Here is a 17,808-nt window from a genome sequence, read left to right on the forward strand (position 1 = left end):
GGATTAAATTTCAACTTTATTTTTTCCCAAAAAATCCATATATTTTTACTATTTTTCCCAATTTGGCCCTTACTATCGACTTAGCCCTTACATTTTCAGTTTTTTTTCTTTCAATTTGGCCCTTATATATTTCTATTTTTTGGGATTAAACTTCAACTTTGTTTTTTTTCTAAAATAACCCTTACATCTTTGTTATCTTGGAAGATTTCGACATTTGGTTCCATAATTTCATGGCAGATGCTCCCAGCTTCACTTCATGATGGTTTGGAGTAAATCTAGAGAGATTGTGTTGTAAATCTATTGTTTGAAGATTTCATAAATTTATCTTTCTTGTGGCATCATCGATGTAGTGAAGAACATTGTAGGCGCATGTAATGATCTAGAAAATTTCAACACCAGATACGTAACAATCACCAGTTTCATCAAGGGTTATCGGCAATGAGTTTTTGAAGTTGGTTATAGAGAAGAAATGGTGAGAGTTGTTATTGTTAGCTTCATTATTTCATTAGGAGACATAGTGTTCAATGATAAAAGAAGAACAACCCATCCCATCTTCTTCTTCTCGTCAATGGCTGATATCCTTTTTCCCTTCTAGTTTTTCTCATCTTCTATCACAAAAACCTATGACTCCCTAACGATATTAAAAAAAGCCAATAAGAACAACTTTCACCATTCCTTCTCTATAACCAACATAAAAAAAACCCATCAATGTCGATAACCCTTCATTGGGTTGAATTTTTCCATATCATTACATGCGCCTACAATGTTCTTGACCAATCATCAAGCCATAGATTTACATGACCATCTCTCTAGATTTACTCCAAACCATCATGAAGTTGGGAGTATTTACCATGGAATTGCTAGAAATCTTCCAAGATAACAAATATGTAAGAGTTTTTTTAGAAAAAAAAAAGTTGAGGTTTAATCTGAAAAAATGTATGGGCCAAATTGAAAAAAATGAAAATTATAAGGGCCAAATCGAGAAAAAAAGGACTATATATATATATATATATATATATAGGCTTATGTTATTTTGTTTTTACTAACTATTGTGTGCCAGAATACACAGATCTGGACCACTGGATGAATAGAATCAACAATCATGATCTGAGGGTCTATGATATTATCATAGGGTAGCATGTATCATATAATCACACAAATTTTAGCAAAAAGGTATTTTGGTCAATTAACCTATTTTAAAAAAGGAAATTTTCGGATTTTAAGGGATCATTAATTCTCTTATTTTTTAAAAATATGAATTTTTTAAATTAATTCTAATTAAATTTTAATATTATTTTTAATAATAACCGATTTTATTCTGTCAGAATGACAAAAAGTCAACAATAAACTAGTAAATATATTTGCGGTTTTATTCTTGCAGAATATTGATTCATTCAAGATACTTTTTATACTAAACATGCTTAAAGAATTATACAACATATTATCAAGAATAACGTGTTCTAAAGAATACGTATTACATTTATTCTTAAAGATTAAAACTAAAAATGGCTAAAAAAGAAAAAAAAAACATCAAAATCTAACAAAAACACTAATCTATTCCAAAAGAATATTATTGTTAAGAAACACTTTATACATTTTAGCATAATACATTTTGCAAGAATACACTCTAGTTCTCCATGTTTTTCCTCTTTTTCCACATCAATGACAGTCTCTTCAAAACCTAAATCCACAAAAAAAACATAATCAACTTTCAAATATTAAAAAACTCGGAGCATTCTAAAAGAATAACAACTATAAATTCTGATAGAATGTAGTAGACATCAAACAATTGTAATTTATTCTAACAACATGCATTACTAGTTATTCTGCTAGAATATACTATCGTTATTCTAATAACATGCATTACTCGTAATTCTGCTAGAATGCATTACCAGTTAAACAAATATACTTGTTGTTAATAAAACATTCTTAAAGACTTTAGAATGCATTTATATAAATAAATTCTGACAGAATACACACAAGTTTTAACTTATATTCTAATAGAATTTACAACATCTTTTTTTTTATAAAATAAAAACATCAAAATAACATAACTACACATATTAACATCAATTCTAAAAAATATTTCATTTCTATTTGTTGCTTAAACTTCAATTCCTTAAGAAATCTAACAAAATATTATCTACTTTACTTCTAACAGAATATTTCAACACAAGTATAAACATGTTACCTTAACATATTCTGACAGAATCTTCCCAATAAGTCCAACATATCAAACTTGTCTCTTTTACACAAAACTTTCTCTTCTTGACATTATATCAAACACTTGGAAGGCATGTTTTATTATCAAACTATATCACACTATTAATTTAATTTGGTACCAATAGCTTGGTCTTTAGGTGCTAGAGAGGGAATGTCTTCAAGAACTAGTGGCTTTCTATAACCTAAGGAAATTAAAGGGTTAACCCAAGAAAATACCAATTTGCTTAAAAAAACTAGGCTCTTTTAGTTAAGTGACAAGTTCTTTGCCATTTCTCAGAGCACAGAAGAAAAGAGAGAAGCTTGCTATCCATTCTATAACCTCCAACAGTAAGATGTTGTGTTTCTCTACTAAATTCTCAATTTATGTGGTGGATATAAACACAAATAGTAACATCAACCAAACAGAGACTAAAGTTTTGATGAATTTTGATCTTTCTACAAGCAATGAAACTGTCAAAGTTAACCATATAAGTACCCTACCAATGTTCATTACCTAATTTGAACAATTGAAGCTCCTGGTTCTAGCAATCACTTCTAATAAACAATGGCCAAGATACGCATCGCTGGTTAAAAAACCAACAGATAGCGACTGATACAGAAATTCTGTCGCTTCTCCTGTATCGATTCTCTCCTACTCCACATTTCTTCAGATAAACAACTAAAAAAAATCGAACAAAACAGTATGACAAACAACAAGTTCAACAAATCTAAGAAGATTCGTTGACTTCCTGGTGATTCCAAACCCAACGAGTTCATATAACTTCAAAACTGATCAAAAATTATTTTTTAGAGGAAAATTTCATTTAGGGTTTCCGGTGAATAACAAAAACAGGAATGGAGTAACAAGAAGACGAAAAACTCAAAATCGGATTTGAAAATCTCACAGACGGGGTGTGTTGGCGGATGACAGCGCATGAGGTCGGTGTCACTGGCGAAAAGGGGAGGGAAGCACCGACCATATGACGATTGTGCTGATTTTCTGGGTGCTCGGGCAATGGTGAGAACAATTGGTTGATCGATGATAGGTTTATGGAGAGGATTCCCGATGAATTTTGGTGGATGTTGCAATGAATTTTGGTGGAGGCTGCAATGGGAATGAATTGAGGAATGAAATAAATTAAGGTATCGATTAATGAGTTGAAAACGAGATCGGCGAGGAGAGGAAGTGGGCAGCGGTGATGGTGATGATGTTGATGCCGATGATGAACGTGTTCTACCACACACACGACTAGGTAAAATATATTTACTTTATTTCCTTAATTGCAGGATTTCAATTAAATGATTTCCTTAATTGAAAGTACAAAATGTCCACAATACCCTTAAATGATTTATTTAATTATTTGTTATTTCTTGAATTCTCATTGGTGCATTTAGGCACACAATAGTTGCTAGAAACATTCGAACCTATATATATATATATGTATATATATATATATATATATATATATATATATATATATATATATATATATATATATATATATATATATATATATATATATATATATTAGTTTAGGCTTGCGAGCCCACTACTTGAAGCTCGGCTCAAACTCGTTTAATAAACGAGCCTCATATTTAGGCTCGAGCTCGTTTAATTCGATCTCGAGTCGAGATTTTAACGAGTCGATCCCGAGTAGGTCACGAGTAGCTCGGCTCACTTACACCGTAGATACGAGAGAGAGAGAGAGAGAGAGAGAGAGGAAGTATTATATGGTCGATCTCATTAACAATATATGTCTCAGTGATTCAGTGATACATATACAAAGTTCTGATATCGGACCCTGACCCTGTATAGCAACAAAAAATGGAATATGGCAATGACAAGCTTATATTTTTTGACAACTCCCATATCAGATGATACATTAATGAGCCTGTCATCAAATACAAGTTTTGGCTTGCTTGTCGAGGAATACCTCCATTTTTTTTTTGACAAAATGATTATCTTCAATGCATCTCTGATTGGCATAAAAGTCAAAAAAAAAAAAAAAATTCAATTATATCTTGATGGAGAGTGCTGATTCTATCCAACTTTGCTGTGGATGAGCTTTCATGTCTTAACAAGGTTCGATACTTCACAAGGCTGTAAAGTAGAATTAAATATGAATATTTGCTTCAAATGTATATGAATTGGTTACTTCAAACCAAGATACAACTAAAAGAACGAAAAGACAAATATACAAATGAAAAACAAACATGCACATGATCAGTAATACTATCTTAGATATATTTCGTCTAACTACTAGAGTTCTAAATTCCTTATTATACCCATATGATATGGTCACCACAGTTTCAATATCTGTATTACAATACATAATTCCCAAATTACCTATCTATCCCTCAGAAGCATTATATAATTGCTATAGCATGTGATAGGGCTAAACTTTTGCGTTTTCTTTTAAATGGTCACTAAAGCTTTTTTTATTTGCAGTGTGGCTCCTTAAACTTTCAAATTTCGAGTTAAACAGGGAAATATCCCAAGTAAAGGGGTCGCCTGATAATCTTGGTGAGCTAGCTTTGAGATGGCTTTTTGGTTAACTAAAATGGTCCATGTGGCGCTGACATGACATCCATATGGATTTTTCTGTTAAATGTATTTTTTATATATTAAAAAATATTTTTTCTTGTTCTTTTCCCCGTTTGAAAAATAGTTTTTTAAAACCATAAGTCCCACCATCATCATCACCACCATTGTCCACCTCCCACCACCAGCTTCCTTTAATCCATCATGAACACACCAAAAAAACTCAGAAAAATATGAAGGAATTCAATGCATAAAAAAACCCACAAAGTAACTTGAAATGTGTTTACCAAATAAAACAAAATCAAAAACTTGGCACTTGATGAAGATGGAGGTTGAAAATGGAAGACCTCTACAAAACAAGTGAGCGCTTCTTATTCGGAACGATCCAACTTATTTTTATCCAAAATTTCTACCAATTTCAACATACAACATAAATCCCTACCTTATTCGAACCCTAGCTACACAATTTTATTTCCTACAGTAACCAAAAGAAAAACAATAGGTTTTACCTTCAATTTCGGTCTCGATATATCTTTCTCCATCTAAGACACTGCAGCCTCGATCTTCTCTATACTTCGTGTTTATGTTTGGCGACTAGACACCTAGACCTGGCAAAGCATGACATGACACGAGAGCCCGACACGAAATTAGCGGGTTAGGGTCAGAGATTTCGACACGTTTATGTAAACGGGTTGACACGACACGACACGATAATTAAACGGGTAGGGTTAGGGTCAAGACTTTTAACTCGAAGATGACTCGAATATGACCCATTTAACTATATATTATTTATTATAAATTTCATATTCTTATAAACATATTACTATATGTTATAGACTTGTAGTGGACCAAACTCAAGAATTAGAAATAATATTCAAATTTTCAAAGTTACTTAATTTTACTCATCCTCACCACATATCCTCTTTGCTGCCCAATTTTAGCTCTTTTCGTTTTGCCTTCTAAACTTACTAAATTTTTTGTCATTCCATCTCCTAACTCCATTGTTTCCCTTTTTCATTTTTGCATCCATAACTCCTACTTTCCAACCTTTAAAATGTTTCATGCGACATGACACAATATATTTACAAGGTCTAAACCTTAACCCGAAACTCGACACGAAAATAAATGGGTTGACACGACGCGACACGATAATTAAACGGGTCGGGTTAGGGTGAAGCCCTTTCAATCCGTTTAATGTATTGACACGACGCTATCCCGACACGACACGACACGTTTGCCAGGTCTATAGACACCCCAGAAACACCCAAATGCTCTCTTTTCTTCCGATCGACTACTCTCATGATCTCCTCCCTCTGTTCGATCTCTGTTCCATTTAAGTTTTCTTTTAATTTTTATTTTTTTTAGAAAAATGAAAAAGAAATAAAGAGATCTCTGTTCCATTTAAGTTTTCTTTTAATTTTTATTTTTTTTAGAAAAATGAAAAAGAAATAAAGAGATCTACGTGGATGTCCATGTGTATAAACGTATAATTATACCAACTAAATTCTTCTCAATCGCATATAAAATTCAGGTTATTATTAAATTGGGAAGAAAGAATTCATATTATTCTTTATTTTATTCTTTTCATATGTAATTTAAACAAAAAGACAAAAGTTGTTAGACTATACTAACAATTGCTCCAAATTATATGATGTCATTATTATCATGAACGTCTAACACACAATTACACAACTATAAAGAGGATAACGTTCCTCTCTCTTCATGATTAAAAATGTAAATGTTTGATAATATCTACCAATAAAAAGTGATGAAATTAGGTTCGGTAATATAGTAAATTCAGATATAATATTGAAGTGAACATGTTGGCTATATGCCTATATCATAGTAATAGAAACACAACATAGTTTGTCATCAAATGTGATAACAAAACCATGCAAAAGTTTTTTTTTTTAAGATCAATTGCTAATTTGATTTCGCTAACTCAAATCTTTATCATCTACCTTCACAAAAGACGAAAAACTTCATGTTTTTGGAACTGAGTTAAACGAAGAAGCATAAGAGGGGTGTATGTGAGACATCATGGAGATTGTCCGAAATGTTCATTGGTTCATCATCTCATGAATTTCTTTTTGCAAAGAATAAAAAACATACATAATAAATATCAATATAAATATTAAAATAAATATTTATAAACAAACAAATATAATATAATAAAAAAAATACCACATGCCAAATAAGCACCAAAATTGGTAGTTGTAGCCGGTAAAAATGGTATATCTAAATAAAAAAGTTGGTTACTCAAATTAACATATAACAACATACTTTTATGATATTAAACTTGCCATTTCGGGCAACTGCTTAGTAATTTTATTTACGAAAATTTGTATTCAGGGCATGTTTGGCAATGAGTTTTTTGGCTGCTTTTAGGAGCTAGAACCTTAACTTTTTTTTAAAAAGCTCGATTTACAGGAAAAAAAAATTTGTTTGAGAGTATGAGTTTAAAATTTAAATTTAGAACATAAACCTTTTAATTCAAAAGTTATTTCAAGTGACTTTTAAAGTAACGTTTCAGCCTATTATAACAATAGTACTATGTTACCCTATAACATCTTTAAATGTTATGTATCTTTTATTCGGATGTCATTTTATATAACTTTATATTTTTTTAAAAAAATTGCAAATATTTTTTGCTAAACATTTCTACACAAATAAAAATACAACTTCCCGTTAAAAATCAAAGCTACATATTCTAGCTTCCAACACTAGCTTCAACTTTAACTCCGGCTCCAACTTAAGCTTCATCTTCCTCCAACCATATTTTTACCGAACATATCATTAGTCTATCAGAATATTTATTAGATGATGAAAAATTCGAAAAAGAATCCTTGGTCATGTTGCAAATGGCATTGTAAACAATTTTCCGTTAACGGGGCCTTTTAGACAATATTTAAGGTCGCCGTGATAATAAAAGTTTTGTGTAGCCGATTAGCATTCATCTAAAAAGACATGTTTTGACTTCAGCTGGATGGATTTCCTTATTCTAAGGTGTTTTGTTTATATTTGAGACCAAGCATGCATATGCATTTTCATTATGGAGGAATTCTAATAAAACAGAAGAAACACAAGGTTGGGCCCCTATATGAGAAGCCTGGGATTGGCCTATTTTTTATAAGCTACACACGCAAAAGCAGAGTTGTCAGCAGCACGAAACGGCAAAACAAGGGACTGACATGTGCATTCATGGTTTGCCATTTTTGTAAATTTAAGATCAGAATCGAAATAACGACATTGTGTTTACTTGTTCAAAGCAACAAATGTATTATATTGAATATCAAACTCGACAAAATCATGACATAAAACAAAACAAAGCGAACAGGATCAATGAAAACTTCAACAAGTTGCATATTGTACTCCAAATTATTGTTTTACAATCAAGTTAACAGATATATTACAAGTATAAAAGGAATCATAATCAGAGGAAGTGCATGTAAGTTTTTGATTTTGAGAGAAATAAGACAAATAATTTACCTCCAATCTTCTTTTCATCTTCTTCGATTTGGGACAGACCAAACGGATTTGCAATAGGATAGAAAAGGTTTCTGGTTGGTTTCAGTAAATGGCTAATTTATAGTTTTGGTTCCATCATTTCAAATTTAGACTGCATTTACACTTAAATTCAGTTTTTGATTTTTAAAAAAGGGGGGGAGGGGGGGGGGGGGGTATATGACTTATATCATTAGAAAAAACAGTTTTATAGACATGTAAACTCTTGTGTTTATTGGTCGTCAAGCATCAAAATAGAGGGATACCATGAATTTGGGAATTTAAAAGTATTCATAATCAATCCAAAAGACATCTAAACAGGTTCAAAATAGATAATAAAGGCATTGTGTTTTAACAATCCTTATATTTTAACAATTAAACTTGTATCACTAAAACTTAATTGCCTTTGCAGGCAACGTTTTCGGGCGTTCGATAATTAGCTTGGCTTCTGGTGATGCACGTGGAAATTGCAAGTATACCAAATCTCGAAGCATCTTAACTTCTTCGTCAACAGAAACAGATGTACTGAGCTTGATTCGTGCTTTCTTAAGCAGAGGCGACTTACCCATTATGAGCTTTACAAATTCCATCTCAGAAGCATAGTTATGGAAACTTGTTATCACCAGTTCTTTAAGATGATCCAAGTTAAGCCCCAAATAATCTTGAGGATCAAGCAAAGTAGTGCAAGTTTGTGCAACATAACGAATCAACTAATCAGAAAACATGTCAAAATTGTCAATAAAATTATGAATATTCATTACCAACATGTGATAACATATAGTTTTCATTTACCCTCAAGTTAATTTTCTCTAAATTCGGGGAGCTGTTGATCACACATAGAGTGGAGGAAATCTGATCTTGTTCATGAAAACACACTTGAAGAACAAGTATCCTCAAGTAGACTAGTGAAGTGGGGAGCTTTTGTGATATAACACCTGCATAGAAGTCCTTTAACCAGATCCCAGAACATTAATGATTAAAACAAATATTCTTGCATGAGATAAAACAATCAAGTTAAGTATGTATTACCCTGTTGTCAAACCAAGAGATGTTCACAACTTGAACCGATGATAAACACGTAAACAACTCAATAAATGTACACTTGTTTCCTCCTGTAAAGTCTAAACAATCATATCCAATCTGCATAAATACATTTGTAAGAAGATATTTTACATTACGAAACTGCATGAGTCGTAGTTCTATGGACTTTATTTACCCATGTAAATTCCTCAAGTAGTGGGCAACTGATAAGGAATCGCTGCAGCATAGTGGCAGTGATGTCAACCTCATAAAATTTCAGGCTCTTCAACATACTAAATCCATTAAACGTTGATGGAACCTCAATTACACAATATTTGAGAGATAGGTGTTCTAATCCTTGCAATGAAAAGAATGAACACGGTAACTTGTAGTATTCATCGTATTGATAAGCTTCAAAAATAAATTTCTTGATATTTTTGCTCCATGAAAATGAAGTATTATCTGGTCAATCTCATTAAAAATTTCTTCATCTGAGATACAAATACAAAGTTCCAATATCGGACCCCTGTGTAGCAACAAAACATGAAATATGGTAATGACAAGCTTATATTTTTTGACTTCTTCCATATCAGATTATGCATTACTGAGCCTATCATCAAATACAAGTTTAGGCATGCCCTTCCAGCAATGCCTCCATTTTTTTTGACAAAATGCTCGTCTTCAATGCATCTCTGATTGGCATAAAAGTCAGAATTTTTTCAATTATATCTTGAGGGAGATTGCTGATTCTATCCGAACTTTGCCGTTGAGCTTTCATAGTTCCTAAAGGTTGGATACTTCACAAGGCTGTAAAGTAGAATAAAATATGAATCTTAATTTGCTTCAAACGTATATGAACTGGTTACTTCAAAGCAAAATACAACTAATATATAGAAAGAGAAGACAAATATACAAATGAAAAACAAACATGCACATCATCAATAATACTATCTTAATATATTTTGTTTAACTACTACAGTTCTAAATTCCTTAGGTGATCACCAAATATATCTTATATCTATGTTACAATACATAATTCCCAGAGTTACCTGTGTCTATCCCTCCCAAAGCATTATATAATTGCTATAGCATGTTATATGACAATTAGACAATTAGACATCTATGAAGAGGATAACGTTCCCCTCTCTTCATGATTAAAATTTTAAATGTTTGATAATATCTACCAAATATATAAAAAGTGATGAAATTAGGTCCGATGTTTATAGTCAATAAAGATAATAACGAAAAGAACAACGTAGTTATATCAACTGTTAACACAACTAAACTTCATGAAGTTGAGATAATCAAAAGTTTGAAAGGAAACCTGAATGGTTTAGCTCTAGGCCCTAGGGTTCCGGTGGGTGGGACTTTGGGAGTTGAAGTCTTAAAAGACCGCCGATGACAAGAATGGAAGCAAAGATAAGGTTATATGGCGGGGTTTTTATAAATGTCTATTTTGTATATTTGATCCCTCCTTTTCCGATACTGAACTAAAAAGGTCCCTTTAAGTTTGCCCCTTTTTTGTATTTCTTTTAGAGTAAGACAAATTAAATTGTCTTCCATCTTTTAGCCTACAAATATTCCTACCCATTAAATTGAATGGATCATATAGTTTGGCCAAAATTTCACTTTTGGTCCTAGTATTGACTTTTTGTCATGGTGGTTCATGTAGAGGGTTTTGGTAACACAGTGCTCCGTTACCTTCTATATTCCACCATTAAGAGGGTATTTGGATAAATTAGCTTATAGCTTATAGCTTATTAGCTTATTGTTTATTAGCTTATTGCGGTGGGAATGAGTAGTTTTTGCAAAAGTATTTGGATTAGCTTATTGCGGTGGGAATAACCAATAAGCTGATAAACATTTTTAAGTGTTTGACAAACAAAATAGCTTATATGAGTAAAATGACCAAAATGAATTCCTCTTATATGTTGAAATATTTTTCTTATTAAAACAAAACAGTTTTGTTTTTGAAATAATAATAATAATAATTTTCTTATCCATAGGAACTAAAAAAACATTTACCACCCTATTTTTACACCTATTTTTTAATTGATCAATACATCTTTCGAAATAATCAAGAAACATGAGACCATAATTTTCTTATCCATAAGAACTAAAAAAAACATTTATCATGCAAACCTATATTAGACCACATATTTCATTCTAAATCCATATTATCCATCACACATAGTTATAACCCATTCCATATTATCCAAAATAGTTTCATGCTACTACATTAAATCATAAAATGAAAATATCAAAGAGTTTCAAAACAAATCATACGTCATTGCGTGCACGAGTGTTTGACTTTAAAAAAATCTGTCCCGCAATCATATTGCGTACTGCACTCATATACATATCGTCATATACATATCGTCATTTCTACGTTGTGCACTTAATAGTTCGTCATGTGGCTCAATACCATCATCGGGTTCTTCATCATTGCGTGGAATATAAGATTCTTCTTGCGCTATTTGAAATGTTGCATCACCACTACCGCTCATTTTAATGTAATTGTGAATCACCATTGAAGCTAGCAAAATTTTCACTTGGGTTTCGAAGTCGAAATTTACATGCATGTCTCTTAGTAACACCCGTCGAGCCTTCCAGACTCCAAAAGTTCGTTCAATTACATTGCGAAGTGACGAATGATAATAGTTAAAAAAAATTGAAGCCTTTCGGTTCCCGCGCAGCACGAGTCTGTCCACGTCTAAAATCAGGAATATGATAACAGATGTTTGAACCTTTGTAGGGAACAAGATAACCTTTTGTATTTGGATATCCGACGTCTACAAGGTAAAACTTACCTATAGAGGTACAAATAAAGCATATGATTGTTATTCATTTATACCGTTTGAAAATATAAAACTTCTATTAATAAATAATAATACTAACCATCGGCTGGAAATGTGAACTTAACTTCACGTCTCCTTCGCGCTTCATTTAAAATTCTCATGTCGTGTGCGCTCCCCTCCCATAAAGCCCATGCAAAGGTAAAGCACATTTTAAAATCACATGCTACCATAATATTTTGAGTAACACAATTCTTTCGTCCAATGTATTTGATTTGGTCACGTTGCGGAACAGAGGCCTTCATGTGTGTTCCATCGATAGCACCAATACAATCCTACAAATTCAAAAAATATAATAAGTTACCAATTATTTTTACAATTATACAAATTCACCAAATAACATAACTTTGCAATAAAATAAGTACCTTGAAGTATGGATAATACCGAGGGTTATTTAAAATATGTTCTGGTATAGTTTTGTTGTAGTTAGCATTTGGTTTGATGATGTCATTACTTAGGTTAACCACAACATCCAAGACTTTATGAAAATGCCTCTGGATTGTTTCCCCAAAATGGTTAAAGAACTCTTGAACTAACCGATTTCCACATCAATGCGCTAAGCACAACAAGAAAATACCAAGGGACTCTTGAATAGATATACGACGTGATTTCTTTAACCCATAATGTGCAACAAGATCCCTACATAACATGTTGAAAACCGGGACATGTAATCTGAAAAGTTCATAACATCGTCTCTCATGATCGTTAAGTATTTCATTGATAAGCATGCTTCCTGTGCGCGAAGATGAACGACGACGTCTACATACGTATTTCGATTTATGAGTCAATAGTAACCCTTTGACAGCAAGCCCACATAAAAGAAGCGTTTGAATCTCTTCATTTTCTTCAATTTCATCACAAGAGTCATCACTGTCATGAGTCGTCACTGGCCATGAAATAACCTGTTAATAAACGAAAAGGAAAAAAGGGTAATATGGAGATTTACCACCTACTACATAAAATCATGGAAAAGGAAACAAAAGCAAAATCATGGGGCAAGGGTAAAATTGACCCCAAAACAAACATGCAACATGATTGCATTAAAACAAACACAAAACAACCATTCAAAGTCAACGCAATAGATAAAAGGATAAGTCTAACACATGACAATCGTTTAAAGTCAACCTAATATATAAAAGGATAAGTCTAACACATGACATCAAAGTAGAGTATGTATTCAACTACTTCTCTTTCTCTATAAGCCTCTTGAGAAACTTCATCTTTGTTTCATCAGTCTTTGGAACCATAAAATTATGGCGATCTGGCTTCTTTAGAAAGACCTATAATGCTTCCAACTATCCTATTGAGCCTTCTTCAAAATCCGGGAAAGTAGACACAATTGTCATGCAATCTTCTATTGTCGGTGAGTGTGTGGTTTGTCTTGAGGTCTGAGTGCTCCTTGTTAACAAAACATCAAAAACAGTGTCCAGCTTCTCTTCATATAACGAGCTTACCATACTTTTTCCATCAAATTTTCTTTTGTTGTCATGCCTGGGAGTTAACTTCTTTCCCCTCCTTTTCTTACTAGAACTAAAAGGATCAACATCATCAAATAAGAGGACTTCGTCACTAGCTTCTTTTCCATCCGTAATATCCACAAATTATACATCATCCGGAGTGCTACTGTCGCCAAATTCGCAAGGTACCTTAGCCTTGTCTCCAACAGCTACGGTATCCCGAAATAAAGCCTCGCAATATGTCTCATATACCTCCAAATTCTTATCCTTAAACTTAGCATACTCTTTATCTTCCTATATGTAGAAAATGAGAATGTCACAAAAAAACACAATACAAATAATAAATTGCTAGATAAAATTTATAATTGTTACCTTTATTTTCTCATCCCACCATTCCTTTGATGCTGAGATTATATTTCTCACAGGATCAATTGAAATTCCCGTTTCTAGTCTTGTTAAACGGTCATAATATTTGAAGTCTTTCCACATAATGTCCCATTTGTTTTTCATTTGATTTTTGTCCAAATCTTTACCTGTTCATTCCAAAAGCCTCTTACATATATTTTGGCATGCGATCTTATTGAAATAAGTACCCGGTCTATTCCCATTTTTTAGCTCGTTCATACATTCCTCAAGAAACACCTTGAATGTATGAGGATCCCAATTAAATCTATTTGTAACTTTCAGTTTGGGTGTATCAATACCCACATCATGAACATTGACAACTTCCATTACCTATATTGAATCATGGTAACGAATGAAGAAAATTCTGAATTTTCACCCCTAATGTTGAATCAAAACACGTAGAGGAATTTGTAAATGCAAACAAGAATCACTAGCATCAATAGCAACAAATAACAATAAGAATCAAGGATGAAGAAAAAAAGAAGCATCACAAGGGCGAGTTTTCTGTAGCAGCAAACAGATAGAAGCAAAAGAAAAAAGAAACACACAGAGGAATTTGTAAATGCAAACAAGAATCACTAGCATCAATAGCAGCAAATAACAACAAGAATCAAGGATGAAGAAAACAAAGAAGCATCACAGGGGCGAGAAGGGAAGAAGCAAACAGGTAGAAGTAGAAGAAAAAAGAAAATCACAGGTGCGATTTATGCAAGATGAAATTTTTTTTTTTGATGAAAACACAAACCTGATCGTCGATGGTTTCCAGGTAAGGGTGAGCAAAAACCGCACCGCACTTAAAGATAACCGAAAAATCCGCATAAACCGCAACCACAACGATAACCGACGGTGAAGTTTTCTGTTTTTCAAATGCCACAAATTTGCGGTGCGGTGCGGTTATTAATTTTCAAAAACCGCAAGAAAACCGCACCACACCACGTATATTATAATATTATATACATTTTTTTACTTATTAATATATTAAAAAAAAATAACTAAAAGTTGAGTCTTTGAACTGAATGGGACTTCTCAAAAAAAAATTCCATAGTGTTTTCCCTAGCCTCACTCACGCACTCATACTCAAACAATAAATATTGCCTCCTGCTTAACTCGTACTTTAAGATATTTATTGTTAATTACTAATGATTTGACGTTTTTAAGATATTAGTTGTTTGTGATTTAAGTTAATTGTATTATACGGTATGTTTTTTTATTATTATTATTACAAGTAACATGTTTGAACTCTTAAAACCATTTAAAAAACTATTAATTATTCATACGAGTCATGCAAAATCATAAATGGTTAACTGCGGTTAAAATCACACAAAATAACCGCACTAAATAACCACACCAAATCCATGCGGTTAATAACCAAACCACAAATAAAAAAACGCACCTCAAAAATAACCACATAACCGCACAGCAAAAATGACCGCACCGATTGGTTTTGAAAATGAATTAACTGTATTTGTGGTTAGCGTTGAAGTTTTCGCCAATAACCACACCGAACCGCACCGCACTCACCCCTACTTCCAGGGTCGATGGCAGTTCTTGCGAGAAGGGAATAGCGAATGGCAGAAGATTGTGAAGGATTTGATCGAGAAAGGGTTTATGGGTTTACGTATCGTTATTTTAAAAGGATTCCTATCCAAACACTTTTGCTTATTAAAATCAGCTTATTTAGCTTATTCATACCAATATAAGCTGATTTTTAAGGATTCCTATCCAAACACTTAAACTTAGCTTATTGTGGTGGGAATAAGCAATAAGCACCCTCTTTTTTCCCTATCCAAACACCCTCTAAATAGATGATAAATAACAAAAATACCCTCACTTTTCGTTCTTAAACCCTAAAAATCGATTCAACGTCAGCGTCGATGCTGACTCCCTCCATCCGACGACAATTGCTCTCTCACATTTCACTATTGCTCTTGCACCACCATCCTCTCCGATTGGAACAAAGCTTCAACTATCGACTCCAACGCCTCCAGTCGGAATCCACCTCTCGCTCATGGAAACATTAAAAACCCCTTCTGCCATTGGTGGTGGTGATTAACCCCTTCTGCGATTAGTATTATTTTTAGATTACATTTTGTTGTTTTTCCGACATATCTAATGATGGTTGGTAACAGTGATGGTGTTGATTGGGGCTGGTAATATCGATGGGGCTAATGGTAATCGGTGATAGTGATGATGGTGATTACCAGTGGGGTTGATGGTGATTGGTGAGATAGTTGTGTGTTGGTTGTTAGTGGCGATGGTGGTGATTGGCGGTGGTGATGGTGATAGTTGGCGGTGTTAATGGTTGTGGTTCCCCCAAACCACGTACATACCCCTTCACGATTCTACATACCGAAATCGATTCATAAAGAATGGAATCAAAATTCATCACTTTTATTTTGAATTGATTAATATCGCAAGGAAGCTCACCACAATTTTAAGGATTGTACTTTTTTTCTTCTTGGCTATTTTATATATGTGTATCACATCCCCTTTATATAAATTTGAATTTTTGCATTCAGTTGATTGTTTTCAATTGGTTATCATCTAAAAATTTTAGGGATTTTTCTTGTCTATTAGATGTTTGATGAAATGGCACTATGAAGCATGTCCCGAGTCCATTAATTGTGTCAAAAAAAGAATTGGTCATTTGTTTCCACCACCTGTTATCTAAATGCAATACATTGATTGGATGAGAGAAAACATGAAAGCAACATTTGGGGACTGAGGGTGCTTTTTGTTGATTTGGGACGACGGCCAAATTGTCATTTTTAATAATCAACAGCCACAATGTTAATATGGTTAGGTTTAAAGATCAAAGGTGTTACCAAAACCCTGTATATATAACACTCATGACAAAAAGCTAATAGCCCAATACAAGGACTAAAAGTGCGATTTTGGCTAGACCTTACCATAATTGTATCTTACTCTATCTTTTATTATAATTATTAGACTAAATTCAAAAATGGTCCCTATGGTTTAGCGAATAGCACATTTTTGGTCCATGTTTCATTTTGTATCAATTTCGTCCATATAGTTTCTAATTATTTTAATGTTGGTCCAACCCACTAACCTCATCTAAATAGAACCGCATAAGGGGATCAATGTTTTGCACATGTGGGTTTCTTCGTCTGATTAGGTTATAACTTTGTAGATGTGTATAAAAATGTATATACATTTAGAGATCAAAGGGAATTCAATCCATCACATGCCCAAAAGGTTCAATCAGTACATCGTTACCATCAATTATCTCTAACCACATAAACACCATTTTTCTTCATAACCAAACATCAACACCACCAAGCCATCATCATCTTATCACAATCACTTTCACTTTCGGATCGACCACCACCGAGATCCATCTCCATCACCGCATTCACCACCCACTATCATCGGAGCCACACCAACACTACACTTCATCACCATAAAACACCACCTGCGATCACCTTATTCCTTACATCAAACAAACCCCCACATATTCGGGATCTTCAAGCTATGCTTAAAGATATAATAGAAAGGAATAATAAAAATAAAGAAATAAATTAGAAAGATATTTATACTTTGTGATATATATTTCAAATTGTTATTATTAAAATGAAATAAATAAAATATTTATCTTTTACTTTTGATTTTAACAGAGTTATTTAGGGGCAGGGTTTTGTATCATCCTAAAGTTATAAATATAAATTGTTTTCTGTATTTGTTATTTTTTTTTGTTTGAAATTTTCATATTGCAGTCAAACTAAACCCAATCCTCTAATCTAATCAATAAAACCATTTTCACCACGTGGCATTTACTCAGCCACTCCGGAACTTATTTTCTCGC

The 17,808-nt window shown here is 33.0% G+C and overlaps 2 pseudogenes across 1 annotated transcript; both read right to left on the minus strand.

Moving 5' to 3' along the window:
* Nucleotides 1-379: 379 nt before the first annotated feature.
* LOC145104324 (F-box/FBD/LRR-repeat protein At1g13570-like) lies at nucleotides 380-10,668 on the minus strand (annotated as a pseudogene). The gene is made up of 11 exons (XR_013707064.1): nucleotides 10,593-10,668; nucleotides 9,874-10,075; nucleotides 9,465-9,730; nucleotides 9,278-9,388; nucleotides 9,041-9,196; nucleotides 8,653-8,958; nucleotides 4,883-4,936; nucleotides 4,687-4,804; nucleotides 2,804-2,881; nucleotides 1,610-1,681; nucleotides 380-492 (listed from the first exon to the last, which is right to left on the minus strand). The product of XR_013707064.1 is annotated as an F-box/FBD/LRR-repeat protein At1g13570-like (transcript).
* Nucleotides 10,669-11,619: 951 nt separating this feature from the next.
* LOC145104325 (uncharacterized) lies at nucleotides 11,620-14,312 on the minus strand (annotated as a pseudogene).
* Nucleotides 14,313-17,808: the final 3,496 nt, after the last annotated feature.

The sequence above is a fragment of the Lactuca virosa genome, chromosome 4 (assembly GCF_052849685.1).
Source record: "Lactuca virosa cultivar CGN04683 chromosome 4, Lactuca_virosa_CGN04683_v6, whole genome shotgun sequence".
In the NCBI taxonomy this organism is placed as follows: domain Eukaryota; kingdom Viridiplantae; phylum Streptophyta; class Magnoliopsida; order Asterales; family Asteraceae; genus Lactuca; species Lactuca virosa.